Below are 14,272 nucleotides of genomic sequence, written 5' to 3' on the forward strand. Positions count from 1 at the left end.
TATTCAGAAATATTTGACTGTCAAATTCCTGAAGTGACCAATCAGAATTTAACAATGCCATGTAATAAAAAGATATCTTTTCATCACAATGGAATCTCGACATAAGCTGCAGATCTAAATGATTGAACTATAGAGATAATTTTTTAAATTAAATAATTCATGTTGAAATATAATTTTTTTATATAATATTAATATTATAATCTCCCTAGCATCAAGTTGTGACATTTAGTCAGCAATACCAGGTCACAAAACTAAGAGCTGGAGAAGTCAGAAGAGGAGTGAGGCAACATGGTGAATGGGAGGCATCGTTGGGAGAGCAGACTGGGTACTAAAATTGCGACACTGCTCATTAGTAACGTAATTAAAGTCAAGACATTGTGCTTCAGTCATGTCAACCAAGAGTCAAGGAACACATTTGCTATCATCCTGCCAGTGCTAAGGTGGGTTTAAGTCAGTCAGTATTCCTCAGGTGCCACTGTATTAGTTTTTCCCATGTGTCCCCATTTGACAATGATTGTGAGATGCATCAGCACCAGTCAATTCCAGCGACAGTTGCTTTGGAGGATATCAGTGGATGCCTTCACTCTCCCTAATCGGCAGTGGAGATCTAGCATGACATGACTATAAATAGGGTGGGTTGTAGTGTGGAAAACTGGCTTATCAGATTTCATTTATTAAAATTTTGTTTTTTATGAGTAGGTCTTTTATAAGTGTTTTTATTTATTTATATATAAGTAAGTGTTTTAGCTACAGAGCTGTTTTTTATTTGGGAGCAATATCTCCAGAGGGACAGTCAGCAGTCCCAAATTGTTATCGTTAACATTGGGGGAAAATGTTTAAAGCAAGACTCTAAAGATGTCAAAAGAAATAGCATTACAGGGACGCAATATATGATTGTTCAGATTGAAGGCATACTATGCAGGATTTTTAAAATATTATAAAATAACTATGCTTATTTCTGTGTCATATCTATGTTATGATATCTACACCGGCTTTGAAAAATATATCAAATATAGCATTTAAAATTTAAATTCAGGGCTAAATAGAAAGAACACACTAATGTTAGGTAAGCATCATTTAATCTTCAGAATTTGACCCTTACCACAGGAGTTTGACAAACTTGGAAACTCTAATGGCTGAATGATACATGCCATTTTCTTGGAGTCTGGAGTGTCTAAACATCTGCTTAATGCGAGACAACTTTGACATTTTCAATTGAAAAGTGATGTCAAAGGGAACATTAAAACATGATTTGCTGGTCAAGATCTACTCAATATTTTTGTGAAAATTACTTGCAAATAAGGCAGCAATACATTTTTGGAATAACTTTTAAAATGTGAAGTCAGGTCCCATGTCATTTGTTCTAGCCAGAGGTACATTTTGGTCATTTAAAATGAATGTACATTTATTTCTTTCATCTATTGTACACATCATATTACTTACATATTATTTGTATGCCATGATCATTTATTAATGTCTATGTAGTGCTTATGAAGGTGGTTATGTCATGTGTAAAGCACCATTAAAATGGTTTATTTTAATTTGGGCTGATGGACATTTGAATTTGAATATTCAATTGCAAAAAGGAACTGCTCCAATGTTTACCTAAGATGGTATTCAACCACGAACAGCTTGTTATCTTTATTCATAATGTTACACCAAGGAGAGATGTAAAACATAGACATGAGGGTAATGTCTGTGTGCACTATTTGAGGTTTTATGGCTACATTTCTGCTAATTGGTATCATAATCTATAATCTTAATATTCAAGGTTTTTTCCCATCCTTGTGAAATGTCAATGTGCAACATGTCAATCTCTGACTTTCCTAAAAATGAGTGAAATTTATTTTTCAAGCTAATACAATCACGTTTTTCTCTCTCCAAAGAGTCTCTTTAATTTGTATAGATGCATTTTATATTACCTGAAGTCTGAGTGGACCTCTCTCTGTTAAATCTATCTATTTTTATTTTATTTTTATAAGAAAACCTGACCTTTTAACTGAGTGCTAACTGCAGCAATTTTATTTCTGTAATAATCTATAGCCACAATCTGTGTAATGTCATTATTTGAGAAAAGACCCATCAAGTTGGGCAGGTATCTATACTTTAGATACAGCCTTGAAGGCATTGGGGGAATTCTTTAGGGACAGACATCAAGTGGCAGTGTTTTGTGCAGAAATATCATAATATGGATAGATGTTTAGAGATTCTGAGAAGATTTATAATGTCTAATCCAACATCTTAATTTTCATTATAGGGGTAGTTCATTCCTGGTGTCTTTTTAAATATCATTTAGTGTACATTTTTCATTTGTCTAGTTTGTGTGTGATGAAGAATATTTTAGATATTTACAAAAGTTTACGAGTTTTCCAGTTTTACAATGGATGTATGGGCATTGGCGGATTCATGGTTTAATGCAAGAAAACTGTGACACTGTGTTTCTAGTAACTTCTGAAAATATATAAAATAATTGCAGAAAGAGAACTATCCCTTTAAACTGATAAAGTATTTTTATTTTTTTGCCTAATTAGTATGAATTGCAGCTTTCCTTTTTTTCCTTTTTTCTTTTAAGAATCTTCCAATCCCTGAACATAAAGATGGCTCTTTCACATTTTCGATCGGTGTGTGCCTTTTGAAAAAAGTAAGTATCAGTGAATTTTGGCTGTCGATTAAACCATCGTAAATGTCACCATCAGTTAAAATGAGGAACATCAGAGAAAGACGTGCTCTTGCTCTGGGAGGGCGATAAAACCCCTGCCGAGGCAAATGTCCTCTTATTTTGAACAAAGGGATCAATACAGTCAATGTTGACCACGTTAAGAGCCAAAGGTTTTCCTCTCCAGGACTCCATGTCATGTGATTCGTCAAGGACCTGCCTTCTATTGTCATGGGAATGTGGCTAAAAATAGATTCCTGACGCAAGCCAGTCAAATCTCACAGTGCAGGCAGGCAGGCAGGCGCATGCTATAAAGGAGCAGCAGTCTTCAGCTTGATACCGAAGCCTGCTCGACCATTAGCCTAACAGCCACCTTGCCATCGTGGTGGGGGAAAAAAATCAAAGCTTTGGCGTTTTGATAAAATGGAAATAAAGGAAGAAGCCAGTCGAATCAAGCGGCTGGTTTGAAATTCAGGAAAAAAAAAAAAAGTAAATGTGTGTCCGAGGATAGGCTGCTGCAGCAAAGGAGTCTGGCCACTCCTCTAAAACCACAGCAAGAGGAAAATCTTGCTTTCTTCAATCTCTTGCAATTGATAGTGCGGGAGTGTAATTAATAAAAATGTGCAACACATTCAGTTACACAGAGACTTCTTCCTTAAGAAGACTATTGTTATTTTTACGTAGAATGTTGTGAAATTCCATATCTATATCTTCTGGATTCATTACACTGTTGTGTTTCCTAATGGCACCCAGTTAATCTACTTGCATATGACATCATGACATTAGTGATTTATTTCTTCCATATTCTTTAGAATGTACTGGCACCAAAAATGAAATAATGCTATGATCTCTTTTTGAAAATTTCAATGCATCATTCAAATTACATGTCTTCACATTGTAATTTCTCTGGGGACCCACTGTGTATGTTGGTTTTAGTTACAACCATCTCTCAATCCATTAAAGTTGTTGAAAACATGCGTTTACGTCAGTAATTCCCAAACTCAGTCCTGGGGGACCACTGTGTATGCTGGTTTTAGTTCCAACCACAATTGCAATCTCAGAATTTAAATTTTAACAAGCTGTTTAGAGGGATTATTTACCCTCTTAAAATACATTATATGAGAAATAGCTATGCATGCCATGGAGAATAAAATCCTCATGTTCATGTTGTGCTTATTGTGCTTTATAGAACAGCCTGACTGAATACTTTATTCTGATTGGTCCAAGGGTGTGCATTCATTTTCAATAAACATCCAGCTATGAAATAAGGCAGGCAAAACCTTAATCATGGTTCTAAATGAATGCACATCAACAGTCTGACTCTATAAAACTAATGTGGACAATATTTTTTCTTTCATAAATTGCTAGCAGGCCAACTGTTACAACACCCTATCACACATGCAGCAGTGTTAAGGGATGTGCCCAGCCTCTGCCAGCTCAAGCATAATCGGCTTGTTCTCCATGAATGACTATAGACAGTAACGTTAGCTAGTCTAGTTATAGGCTAGTCTGTAGCCTATAGCCTGATTTAGGGCTGCCAACTAAATTAGTGGTGAGAACTCCATGCCCTGACAGGCTAGAGTTTGCACAGCCTGCACAAACACAAATAGTTCAGCGTCCTAGCTATCTGTGAGACTTACTGGCTAAATCGATTGACTGACTTACAAGTAACCTGTGTTACTGCCAACCTACTACTGTGCTCTAGTGGGGTCTGGTCAGGCAAGGAATGGTCTCCCCTTTGTTACGTCACCAGCTGATATCAACATTTTTTAGGGGGCGTAGCTTAGAATACCTACTTTAAAAAAAAATTTTTTTACTGAATTTCTGCCCATTTGGCATGTGATTATAAAAATAAAAAAAATTTTAAACTTTTTTTTTCAAACCATCCTCTCCATGAACTGTAAATCCATCAAGAAATTTTACCTGCATGTTGCTGTTTAAGTCTTTCACACATCAGCCCAGTGGCTGAGGGCTCCCAATTCTTAAGGACTACTCACTGTTCAATTACAAGCTGTACAAGGACACTATGAGAATTCCTTGTGTTATGCGGAGGAAACATAACATTTGGTAGGGGCATGCACAGAAAATGTTAATGCCATGTTTGCACTCGCAAAACCAGAGCCAACCTTTGGCTCAAACCGGCTTTGATTTGTATTAAAAAAATTGGGGAATCCTTTAGCACAGTGGTAACCAACCCTGTTCCTGGAGATCTACCGTCCTGTAGGTTTGCACTGTAGCCTAACAAAGCTCACCTCATTCAACAGCTAGAGATCTTGTTCAGCTGCTAATTAGTTAAATCAGGTGTGGTAAATTAGGGTTGTAATGAAAAGCTACAGGATGGCAGCTCCCCAGGAACAGGGTTGGTTACCACTGCTTTAGCAGAATCTCAGGGCCACAAACAACTGCTTTTGTGGCTTGGAGAATGGGCCGGCTCAGCACAGGACTGGCTTTCCTAATGTTTCCCCACCTGTGAAGTTGACACCTCAGAGTCTGATCGATTCCAGGGACATCTCATTACAGCAGCACGGTGACTGTCCTCCAGATTGCAATCACCAGCGACTGTGCTGTTTTATACCCCGGGGGGATTAATGTAATGTGCCTCAAATACTATAAAAGAGGACTTCACTTTACTCTGTGAAATGTTCACTTTATCTCTGAACATTTTGTACCAGAGTCTTGTTCCCATTATGAACATTGGGTCTATGTTTTCATGAATAGGTACACCAGTTTATCTAAAGCAATATTCTCATCTGCAATTCAGTCATCCTTTAGCAAGTGGTCAGTCAAACTTTCTTAACTGTCAATTATCCTATTGCCCCTCCCCAGTAATCTACATCAACTGTCATTAATGAAGTGCTAACAATGATTGACAGCAATGTTTCCACACAGTCACGTGCTGTGCAATGAACCTTTTTAGTGTTGAATAGTAACGTTTTCTTTCTACGACAATGGGAAGCATTGCTCTGGATAAGAGTGTCTACTAAATATCAAATTGTAAATTGTAATTATATCATCTGCACAAAAAAGGTTAAATAACAAAATTGTAACAATGAAATAGCTTGTAGCAGTGTGAGCATAAATATGAAAGGCTAAAAACAATTAAGTAAAATAAAATAAAGATGGGGCAGCTAGATGGATCATCTGATTAAAGCACCACATTGCGTCCATGCCAATGTCAAAAGTGTCAACTCCATAGGATGATGCGCAGTTGCTGAGTATGTAATCCCAGGTATGGGTGGGTTCACTTGGTTAGGGATCTACAGACCCTAATGTATCTTCATCAGTACCTTGGGAAGCCTGCTAGTCTACTGGGTGCCCATGGACTGCATGCATGCAAAAACCACATATGAAAGGTCTTCCTCCAACTTCACTCTATGCAAGCTTATATGTAGCCTGCAGTGTGAAAAAAAACAGCTGGCAATAACACATGTTTCAGAGAACTGCAGATGTCTGCCAAATTGGCAGAGGGCTTTGCAGTATGAATGTGGCTGCGGTTGCCATTCTAAATGGGAAATTAATGAAATAAAAAAGAAATAAAATGAAATAAAGGTGCAAGACTTGATCAGTCAGTCTAAACCAGTCAGTAGTTTAATAGTCTCCACTGTCAAGCGTTACTGTGATCATGCCCATATAAAAAGACATATCTTTCTGCATAAATGGTGTTGGTTACTTGCCTTTGTCTCAAAATCTTGAGTCTTGTTTATGAGCCAATAATTCAATTGAAAGGACCAGCTGATTCTGATTGTAATTTTTCAGTTTTTACATTAATGTTTTTCAGTTGGTCAGCCTTATTGTTTCATGTGTTCCGATCCCTGCTCTCAAACCAGTACATATGCTGTACAGCAGAATACTAATTTCTCTGTCTCTTTATCATGCACTGTAAAAAATGGTTCGCTAGTCTAAACATTTTTAAGCAATTACAATACTACCATTAAGTAGCAGTGGTTGGTCAGCCTAGTCGCTTTCTTGATTATGAATGCAGAAATTAAGTCACAAAATACTCTATACCATCAGATATAGCCAGCTCTACTTAATTAGGCCATTTAGCAAGTAATAAAATTATTTTTATTTGCATTGCAAAATTACATTACAATGTACATTTTATCAATATTATTTGTGGATACATGTAGACATCTTCCTTCTCACTCACACTCGAGAATGTTTATGGTAAAGATCTGCAATTTGCAGTTTTTAAACAATCTTAAAGCGCAGGTTTGTAATTGTTGGTTATGATGAAAGCTAACATGGTAGTTAACAGAAAGGTATATCTTTTTTTCTTAGTGATTAAAACTAATTCCTCTCATTTTAATTTATTATTTAATTTCCCTAACGCTATGTGAAGAAGCTGTGTGTTATGTGCCAACTGATTAGTCAAACTTTTTTGCCTCTGTGGACTACAAATTCTGGTGGCAAGCTTTTTATGCTGGCACAGCAGCCATAAATGAGTCATGCCTTGTTTATTTATTTTTTACCCCACAAGCTTTATTTTTTTACACTGGCCCAGTGTAAAATTCTTAGTTACATGAACTTGGTAATTTTGGTTTGCACCTGAATGGAGTAATAAAATATAATTAATCAATCTACAAATATTTTGTTAGTTGTACTGCACAATATAAGCTAATGCAACTTTTTAAAATAGTGGTATTAATAATACTAGTTTGATATAGTTTATTTTTCAGGATTTACAGCAAAGTCTGAACTTTGCTCTGTTGTACTTAACATGTCATGTACCACTGCTTTCTGCTTTGACAATGCTTGAAAATCTCTTTGACTACCCCAACTAATATGTTGACTAGCCCAAAGGCCTCTCAAGTGCCACATTGTGAGCATTTGAAGTTGAAAGAATCGCATTTGGCATCAAGCCTTTCAGTGTTGCATTGCATGCTGTCAAAATGGTACTTGAATTATCTGAGACAAATGCATTTACATTGTTGAAATCGACAAGTTCCATAGGCATTGTTTGACACTATACAGGACTGAGCAGGAATTTACAGCATCAAGGCACACAGTGTTGACAAGAATAACTTTTGAATTGGATGGAAATGATTTTCCTTGCAGAACAAATTGTCTGTGCCATCTGTTGACTCTGCGGCGACCACATGCATACTGTCACCTGATTTGGCCAGTTCTGTCATTTCATACATGCCTATTTGAAAAAAGGATTTTGTCAGCTTTTTCATCTATCCAAGTATCCATCAAATTATGGATAACATGTGTTCCCTGTTCATTTCACTTTTTTTCACTGCAGGATTCCTTGTTTATTTCAGACTGGAATTGTTTTTTTGTTTTTTTTGTGTGCAAATGCCAGTCTATTTTTGTTTTTTAAGGATTCTTAGCAAATTCTACAAAATAAATTGACTCCATTGCTGTGCAGTGTTCTAGGAAGGTACTCTTGCACCCAGCTGCTCAAAACTTTTTTTGTGTTAGACGTTCGGTCCATGTCCTTTACTGCAATCCTTCCTCTGCTACTTGCTTTTATGAGGTCACAACTGATCAGCAATTGTATAATTACTGAAGTGATTGCAACAGTCCAATGCCTACAGCGCCCCCTGAGGATTGAGATGGGAATGCAAGTTGAAATCCTTTTGGGTCACATGCCCAAGATAAACTAGTGTCCCTATTCATGAAGCCAGAAGTTATTTAGCTTTTTGCTTCAATTTTTGTCTAATTTTACTTGCATTTGACGGCAGCCTCAAGGCATCCATTCTTGAGTCTAGGAGGGGAGGAGCAAATTATCACTGAGAAAAGGAATGGAGAAGCATGTTTTTCACCTTAATCTCCTCAATCAAAGGCATTGTAAATACTCACCAAAACAGACTATATCTAGCACAGAGGTTACTTTTTGAGAATGCCACCCACATGGACTGGTAGAGTTGTCTGGGTACAATTTTAGAGTCTCCAAAATTTCTGTGCTGCATCAGATTACAACATGGCCTGGTAGAGCATTTGAATGCTGCACCTGAGCAGAGTAAATAACCATTCTGATGTTTAAACTCTTAAAGCCCAATGACCATGAAATTAGATGCTGGCATCAAACAATGACATTAACTTAAATTATTGCTTTTATCATTGACTGAGGGTGCAGGTCATTGATTCAAGGTTCTGCGCTATGACCCATATACCATTGTAAAGCTTGGACTCTTTGCACTTTGATTTAAAAAAAAAAAACTCTGCCGCAATTGGTAAGATCACTAAGATAACAAAAGATATAACAAGGCAGTCCCCCTCTCAAAGGAGGGCTGTAATTGACACTTCAGGATATTTTATAATCTAAAAAATGTCCGCAACAAGATAAAAGGAGAAATCGACCCTCTCTATGATCTACCCATTGTGATTCTAGCTGGAAACCACGTTATAAGTCATCTTACAGTCTCGTATTCTTCAAGTTCATTTCCGTAGCTTTTGAAATTAGTTCACACCTTCCTTCCAGCTGAAATAATTGCTGAGATATTCTATTCTATATTCTATTCTTATGCTCCTTTACCAAGCTATTGTTGTTCTCTGCGCTTGGTGCAGCAGTCATTGTCACTTCCGTGTTTTTTTTCCGATCGCAACCGCAGAATCTTAATCTGCACTCTCCACTGTTGTGGTGTGTCACTGAACTAACAGTTTGAAGCTGCAATGAGTAGATTAAACACACATTTGTATGCAGTGCCGTGTTTAAAGTTTGCCTTGTAGGCAACAGCGAGAAGGGGATGTGGATGGGAGTTGTAGTATCATGCAGCACCAACTTTAAGTGACTTAAACTGCGAACTGCAATTTTTTTTTTCATAATAAACACTTCCAAACGGTCACCCAACAAAGTGTCTGGTAAGAGTGACAGAGTTACACAGCACTACTAAACTCTACCTGCAGGTGGCAGGAGTCAAGCTATGTATGTTTGCTGAGTGAGACTCTCGTAGAACCAGGGGATTTCGTCATTTTGGTGCAAATGTGCTCTTTATTTCAAGCTTGGAGCCACGATCGGACAGTATATCATTTTGGAGATAATGGAATTTATTTAAGACAGAGGGAACTCTTACAGAAAAACCCTGGGTTTTAAGTGGGTAAATAAACTCATTAGTTGATTTCACAGAGACAATCCACATAAATAGCATTCCTGTAAATTTGCCAGTTTGCAGTTTTTACCCATAGCTGCAGGTCCAGAGTTACTTTTGCATTATCACTCTAAAGTCCACAAAAAAGTGTTACAATTTTGGGTGGGTAACCTTTGATGCGGTTGTTAATGCATATTACGTACATCACCTGTAAAAACAACAACAAAAAACAACATCCATCAGCGCTTGCTAAGGAGTTAAGAATCAAATAATTTTATCATACCATTCCAAGACAGAAAGTAAATGTAAATGATCACATGAAATCCAAAGCCAAAAGAGCATTTGGGTGGCACCATTACAAAAGTCCCCTGGGAGACATTTACCTAGCAAGACTAGGCTGTACAAAGTGAGGCCATACTGATATAAGGCACAAAGCACTAGTTGTTTGGATGATCCTTGAACTAACCATCAGTACCATGATGTCAGGTAGGATGAACATGGGCAAACGATCATGTACTTCTTTACATTGCATATATGATTTGGAAAAAAAGGTACAGATACAGACATACTGTACCTAATTTAAGTCAATGTGCAGTAAGCATGTTTTACGTAACATTTTTAACAATTTCTGTGACTGCAAAAAGTGGCTTTGAATCAGGCGTTCAAAAGGTCGATCAGTATACATACAGAATACTGAATTTCTAAAAGTATGTGGATAACTGAACATCACACCCATATGTACTTGTTGAACATTTCATTCCATAACCATGGGCATTAATATGAAGTTGTACCCCCCTGCTGTAACTGCCGCCACTTGACAATAACAGCATTCACAGTTGACTGGGACAGCTCTAGCAAGGCAGAAATTTGACAAACTGACTTGTTGAAAAGGTGGCATCCTATGACAGTGTCACGTTGAATGTCACTGACTCTTCAGTAGAACCCATTCTATTGACAATGGAGATTGCATGGCTGTATGCTTGATTTTATGCAAGCCTGTTGTGGCTGAAATGTTAGCAATGGGTATGGCTGAAATAGCCAAAACCACTAATTAGAAGGGGTGTCCACATACTTTTGGAAATGTAATGCGTGTGTGCACGTGTGTCTGCTCCATTTTGAATGGTGCTGTGCTGTCCTCAGCACAGATCAGCGCCCCGGGCTTCTTCTCTCCTGCGGGAATACAGAACATTCCGGCAACGCTCCGGAAAAGATCACTCGCCCTCACCTTCGGCAGCTGAAATCACATGAAGCCAGGATTTTTCTTCATTTACCGGCCTTGATGAGAGAGAGCGCTGGAGGGATGATGGTGGGTGGGCGTGGGGGTGGGGGTAGCGGGGGTCGGTTGGAAGAGAGGAGAAGCTGTCATCAATTACCATTCATGACACTACCATTATCTCACTCGCTGTGCAGCGGCATCCGCCATGCGCCCCTCTCCTCCCAGAATCATAGATGGGAGCTGTCCTCTTCCACCTGTCTCCTCTCAGTTTGAGTCTGGGCGTAGCCGGCAGCCAGGGTCTGGGCAGGAAATTGAAGCGGTTTGTCTGCAGCTCCTTGAAGCCGCAGACTCTTGTCTCCTAGCATCTGGGAGAGGGCCTTATAAAATGGGCCATTAATACCTCCTGCCAGGGCCTGGACACCTGCCCTGGCAGAGCAGCAGAACCACGGACTCAGCCCAGCACCGGGTCCTCAGTCCACACTGAGCAGATGCGGGCTATTAAACTCAAATCAGAATAACAGGTTGCTGTGCTGTAATGGTCATTCTGAACAAACTCCTTCATCACAGTGAATAATGTCCTCTGATCTAGAGGTGTTTGGTTTATCCTTGATCCTCTGCCCCTCCCTCCCAGAATTTCACTGGCATGGCCGTTTGCTTTGTGAACCGACTTGCTTAGGTGTGCTGCCTACAGCCCAAAACAGAAACCAACTTGACACCTCGCTGTCAGAGTTTCAGGGCTTGTCAGGTTTCACTATTTACTATTCAGTAGAGTATCTCTCTGTGACCACACGGAAAAGCATTTCTGTCACAGAAAAATATGTGCACCAACAAGCATGGAGTTGCAGTTCAGTCGAATGTAAGAATTCACTGGATGGTTTTATTTCTCAATGCAGATGAAGAGCTAGTAGAGGAAAACAGACTAATTTTTCCATCTAGTATTTGAATGTTTACATAATACTCTTGAAGAAAAAGATAAGGAGAATACATTTTTCCCCTGCAGTGTAAAACTATAACGGTGTGGGGGTGTTGGAGAACCAGAAGCGACAAATATAGGTAAACGAAAAGCTAACGCTACCGGAAGCGTTAGCCACAAAGTCCCGAAGGACAAAGGAAGGGGAACACCCGAAAGTAAAACACAAAACCAATACGATCCTTGGGAGAGCAACTCCCGCACACAAAGGATCCTAAACAACAACAAAAAAACACGGAGTAAAAAACCACTCCGAAGGACCCCCTTGTCCAGCCGTAAAACTGGCTTGCGAAACCAAAAGCGACCCGTGAAAACCAGGGCGAAAAAAGAAAAGGACCAGTGGTACAGAGGCGAAGCTCTGGTACCAAACCCAAAACTGGTCTCAAATGAAAAGACAACTGAGTAGCAAAACTTACTCAGCGAAAAGAAAACCCTGAGACGCAGCTCAGAAAAACACAAACAAAATACATTACCCGGGACAACGTCCCGATACCCACCGGCTCACACGAGCTCAAAATAAAAGTATAAATGCTCTTAAGGTGTCAGAATGCGCACACTGCGCTAAGAGACTGACTCGCCTTAAGAGGACACAGAACCAACCACAACACAGTTCAGTACACAGTACACAGTACACAGTACACCGTCCACCGAGCACCTATACCTCTACCTTACCGGCTTTGTGTTAACAGGATTTTACACAGAAGCGCAGATGGCTGTTCTGTCAGTGCTTTTAAAGGCACCTCCCCAGGTGAAAATAATTGGGAAATCAGACACCTGGAACAAATTAAGAACTTCTCAAAGGCCAGGTGCCTTCTAGTGGCAGCAAAAGGCCACTACACCCCAGAACCATGACATAAAACAACAGCGTAGGACTAGGGATGCACCGATTGACCGGCTAACCATTGGTATCGGCTGATAATACTACACTCAGCCATTGGCCGATAGTTTGAAAACAACCGATGGTCCTATAATTGTACAGACCTGGTGGGCTGCCAGGCCAACAAAATGTTTTTTTAATTTATTTTAATGTCAGGCACTCTTCAGGGTAAGAAGAAATTTTACGACAACATGAGCATGTTCTACCCAAGAATAAAAATTCCAATGCGGAGGAGGAACAACCAAGTATTAAACATATTTTTCCTGTATCTGTGATGTGCTAATATTTCGTAAAGGTCAGAGGAGGAGACATTAATGCACAATGTGCATAAAACCTTGCTAAACCTGCATAGTACTGTTACGTGTGTTCATATTCTTTTCTCCAAAAGCAATGCTTCATATCCAGTAACTCCCAGCTCCCTGCCACTTAAATTTAATCAAAAGTAAATTCATTTGATCTAATATATTTTTACTGAATGTTCTAAAAAACATCTTCTTTGTAGCATTGTTAAATATGCTCTGAATGCAATTTTGGAGTCTTAATTATAATGTGGCACAGGTTATACAACTTATTACTCTGCAATAAATGCAGAGAATAAATCTATCTTCTCCTTGTGATCATTTTGACTCTTGAATATACAGAGCAAACAGAAATTTGAAAGCAAAAATAAATTTCAGACTGCCTGCTGCACCATCCGACCACGCCAATATGCCACACTGTGTGTTGCGTCTATTTAGGTCTTTCGGTGCATACCACCAGGCCTGAAATAAACTCTAGGGGAAACACTGATATTTCAAGAATGCACTTTCAGTTGGAAGAATGAATTTTAAGCTGGATGAATGTGAAGACATTTTTGATTAAAGTTGTGTTTATTAGAATGGCAAGATTTTAAATGGTTGTTCATAAAGTATATGGAAGCGGAACCATAAAACAACCAGTATCGCTATCAGCTGATTTTTCCCCTAAATAATCGGAATCAGTATCGGTCAGAAAATCACATCGTCCATCCCTACCTAGAACCAATTAAAGGAATCTCATTGATGAAAGAAGAGTATTTTTACTGTGATGATACAATGGGATCGTAAAAAAAAGAAACATACAGAAAATGATACAGCTTATAATAATAAGTCCATGGTCACCTATATTTTCCTCTGCCCTTCTCTTTAATGGTAGTAATGTCACAAGTTTGGTATAGTGAGCTCCAGTGACAGCCATTTTTAGCACCCTGTTCTTCAAAAAGCCCACTGCCGAGGCGAGCTGAAAAAGGAATGTATTTTTTATACATCCATTTGAGTGAAACAGCCCTTCCTGCTGTTTCATTTGCCACTGAGCAGGCCCATAAAAGGCTGCCCGCTCGCAGAGTGCTGACAGTGAATTAGCCAACAGCCTCAAATATGGTTATTTTTTCAGTTATTAATTGACTTCACTCTTGTGGGGCTGTTTATGAGACACTGTGAGCTCAGCCACGTGGCCATTCAATATCTTCTGTAATATCTTCGCTGGGGGGCTTTTGCCT

This window comes from Anguilla anguilla, chromosome 3, assembly GCF_013347855.1.
Source record: "Anguilla anguilla isolate fAngAng1 chromosome 3, fAngAng1.pri, whole genome shotgun sequence".
NCBI classification, from domain to species: Eukaryota; Metazoa; Chordata; class Actinopteri; order Anguilliformes; family Anguillidae; genus Anguilla; species Anguilla anguilla.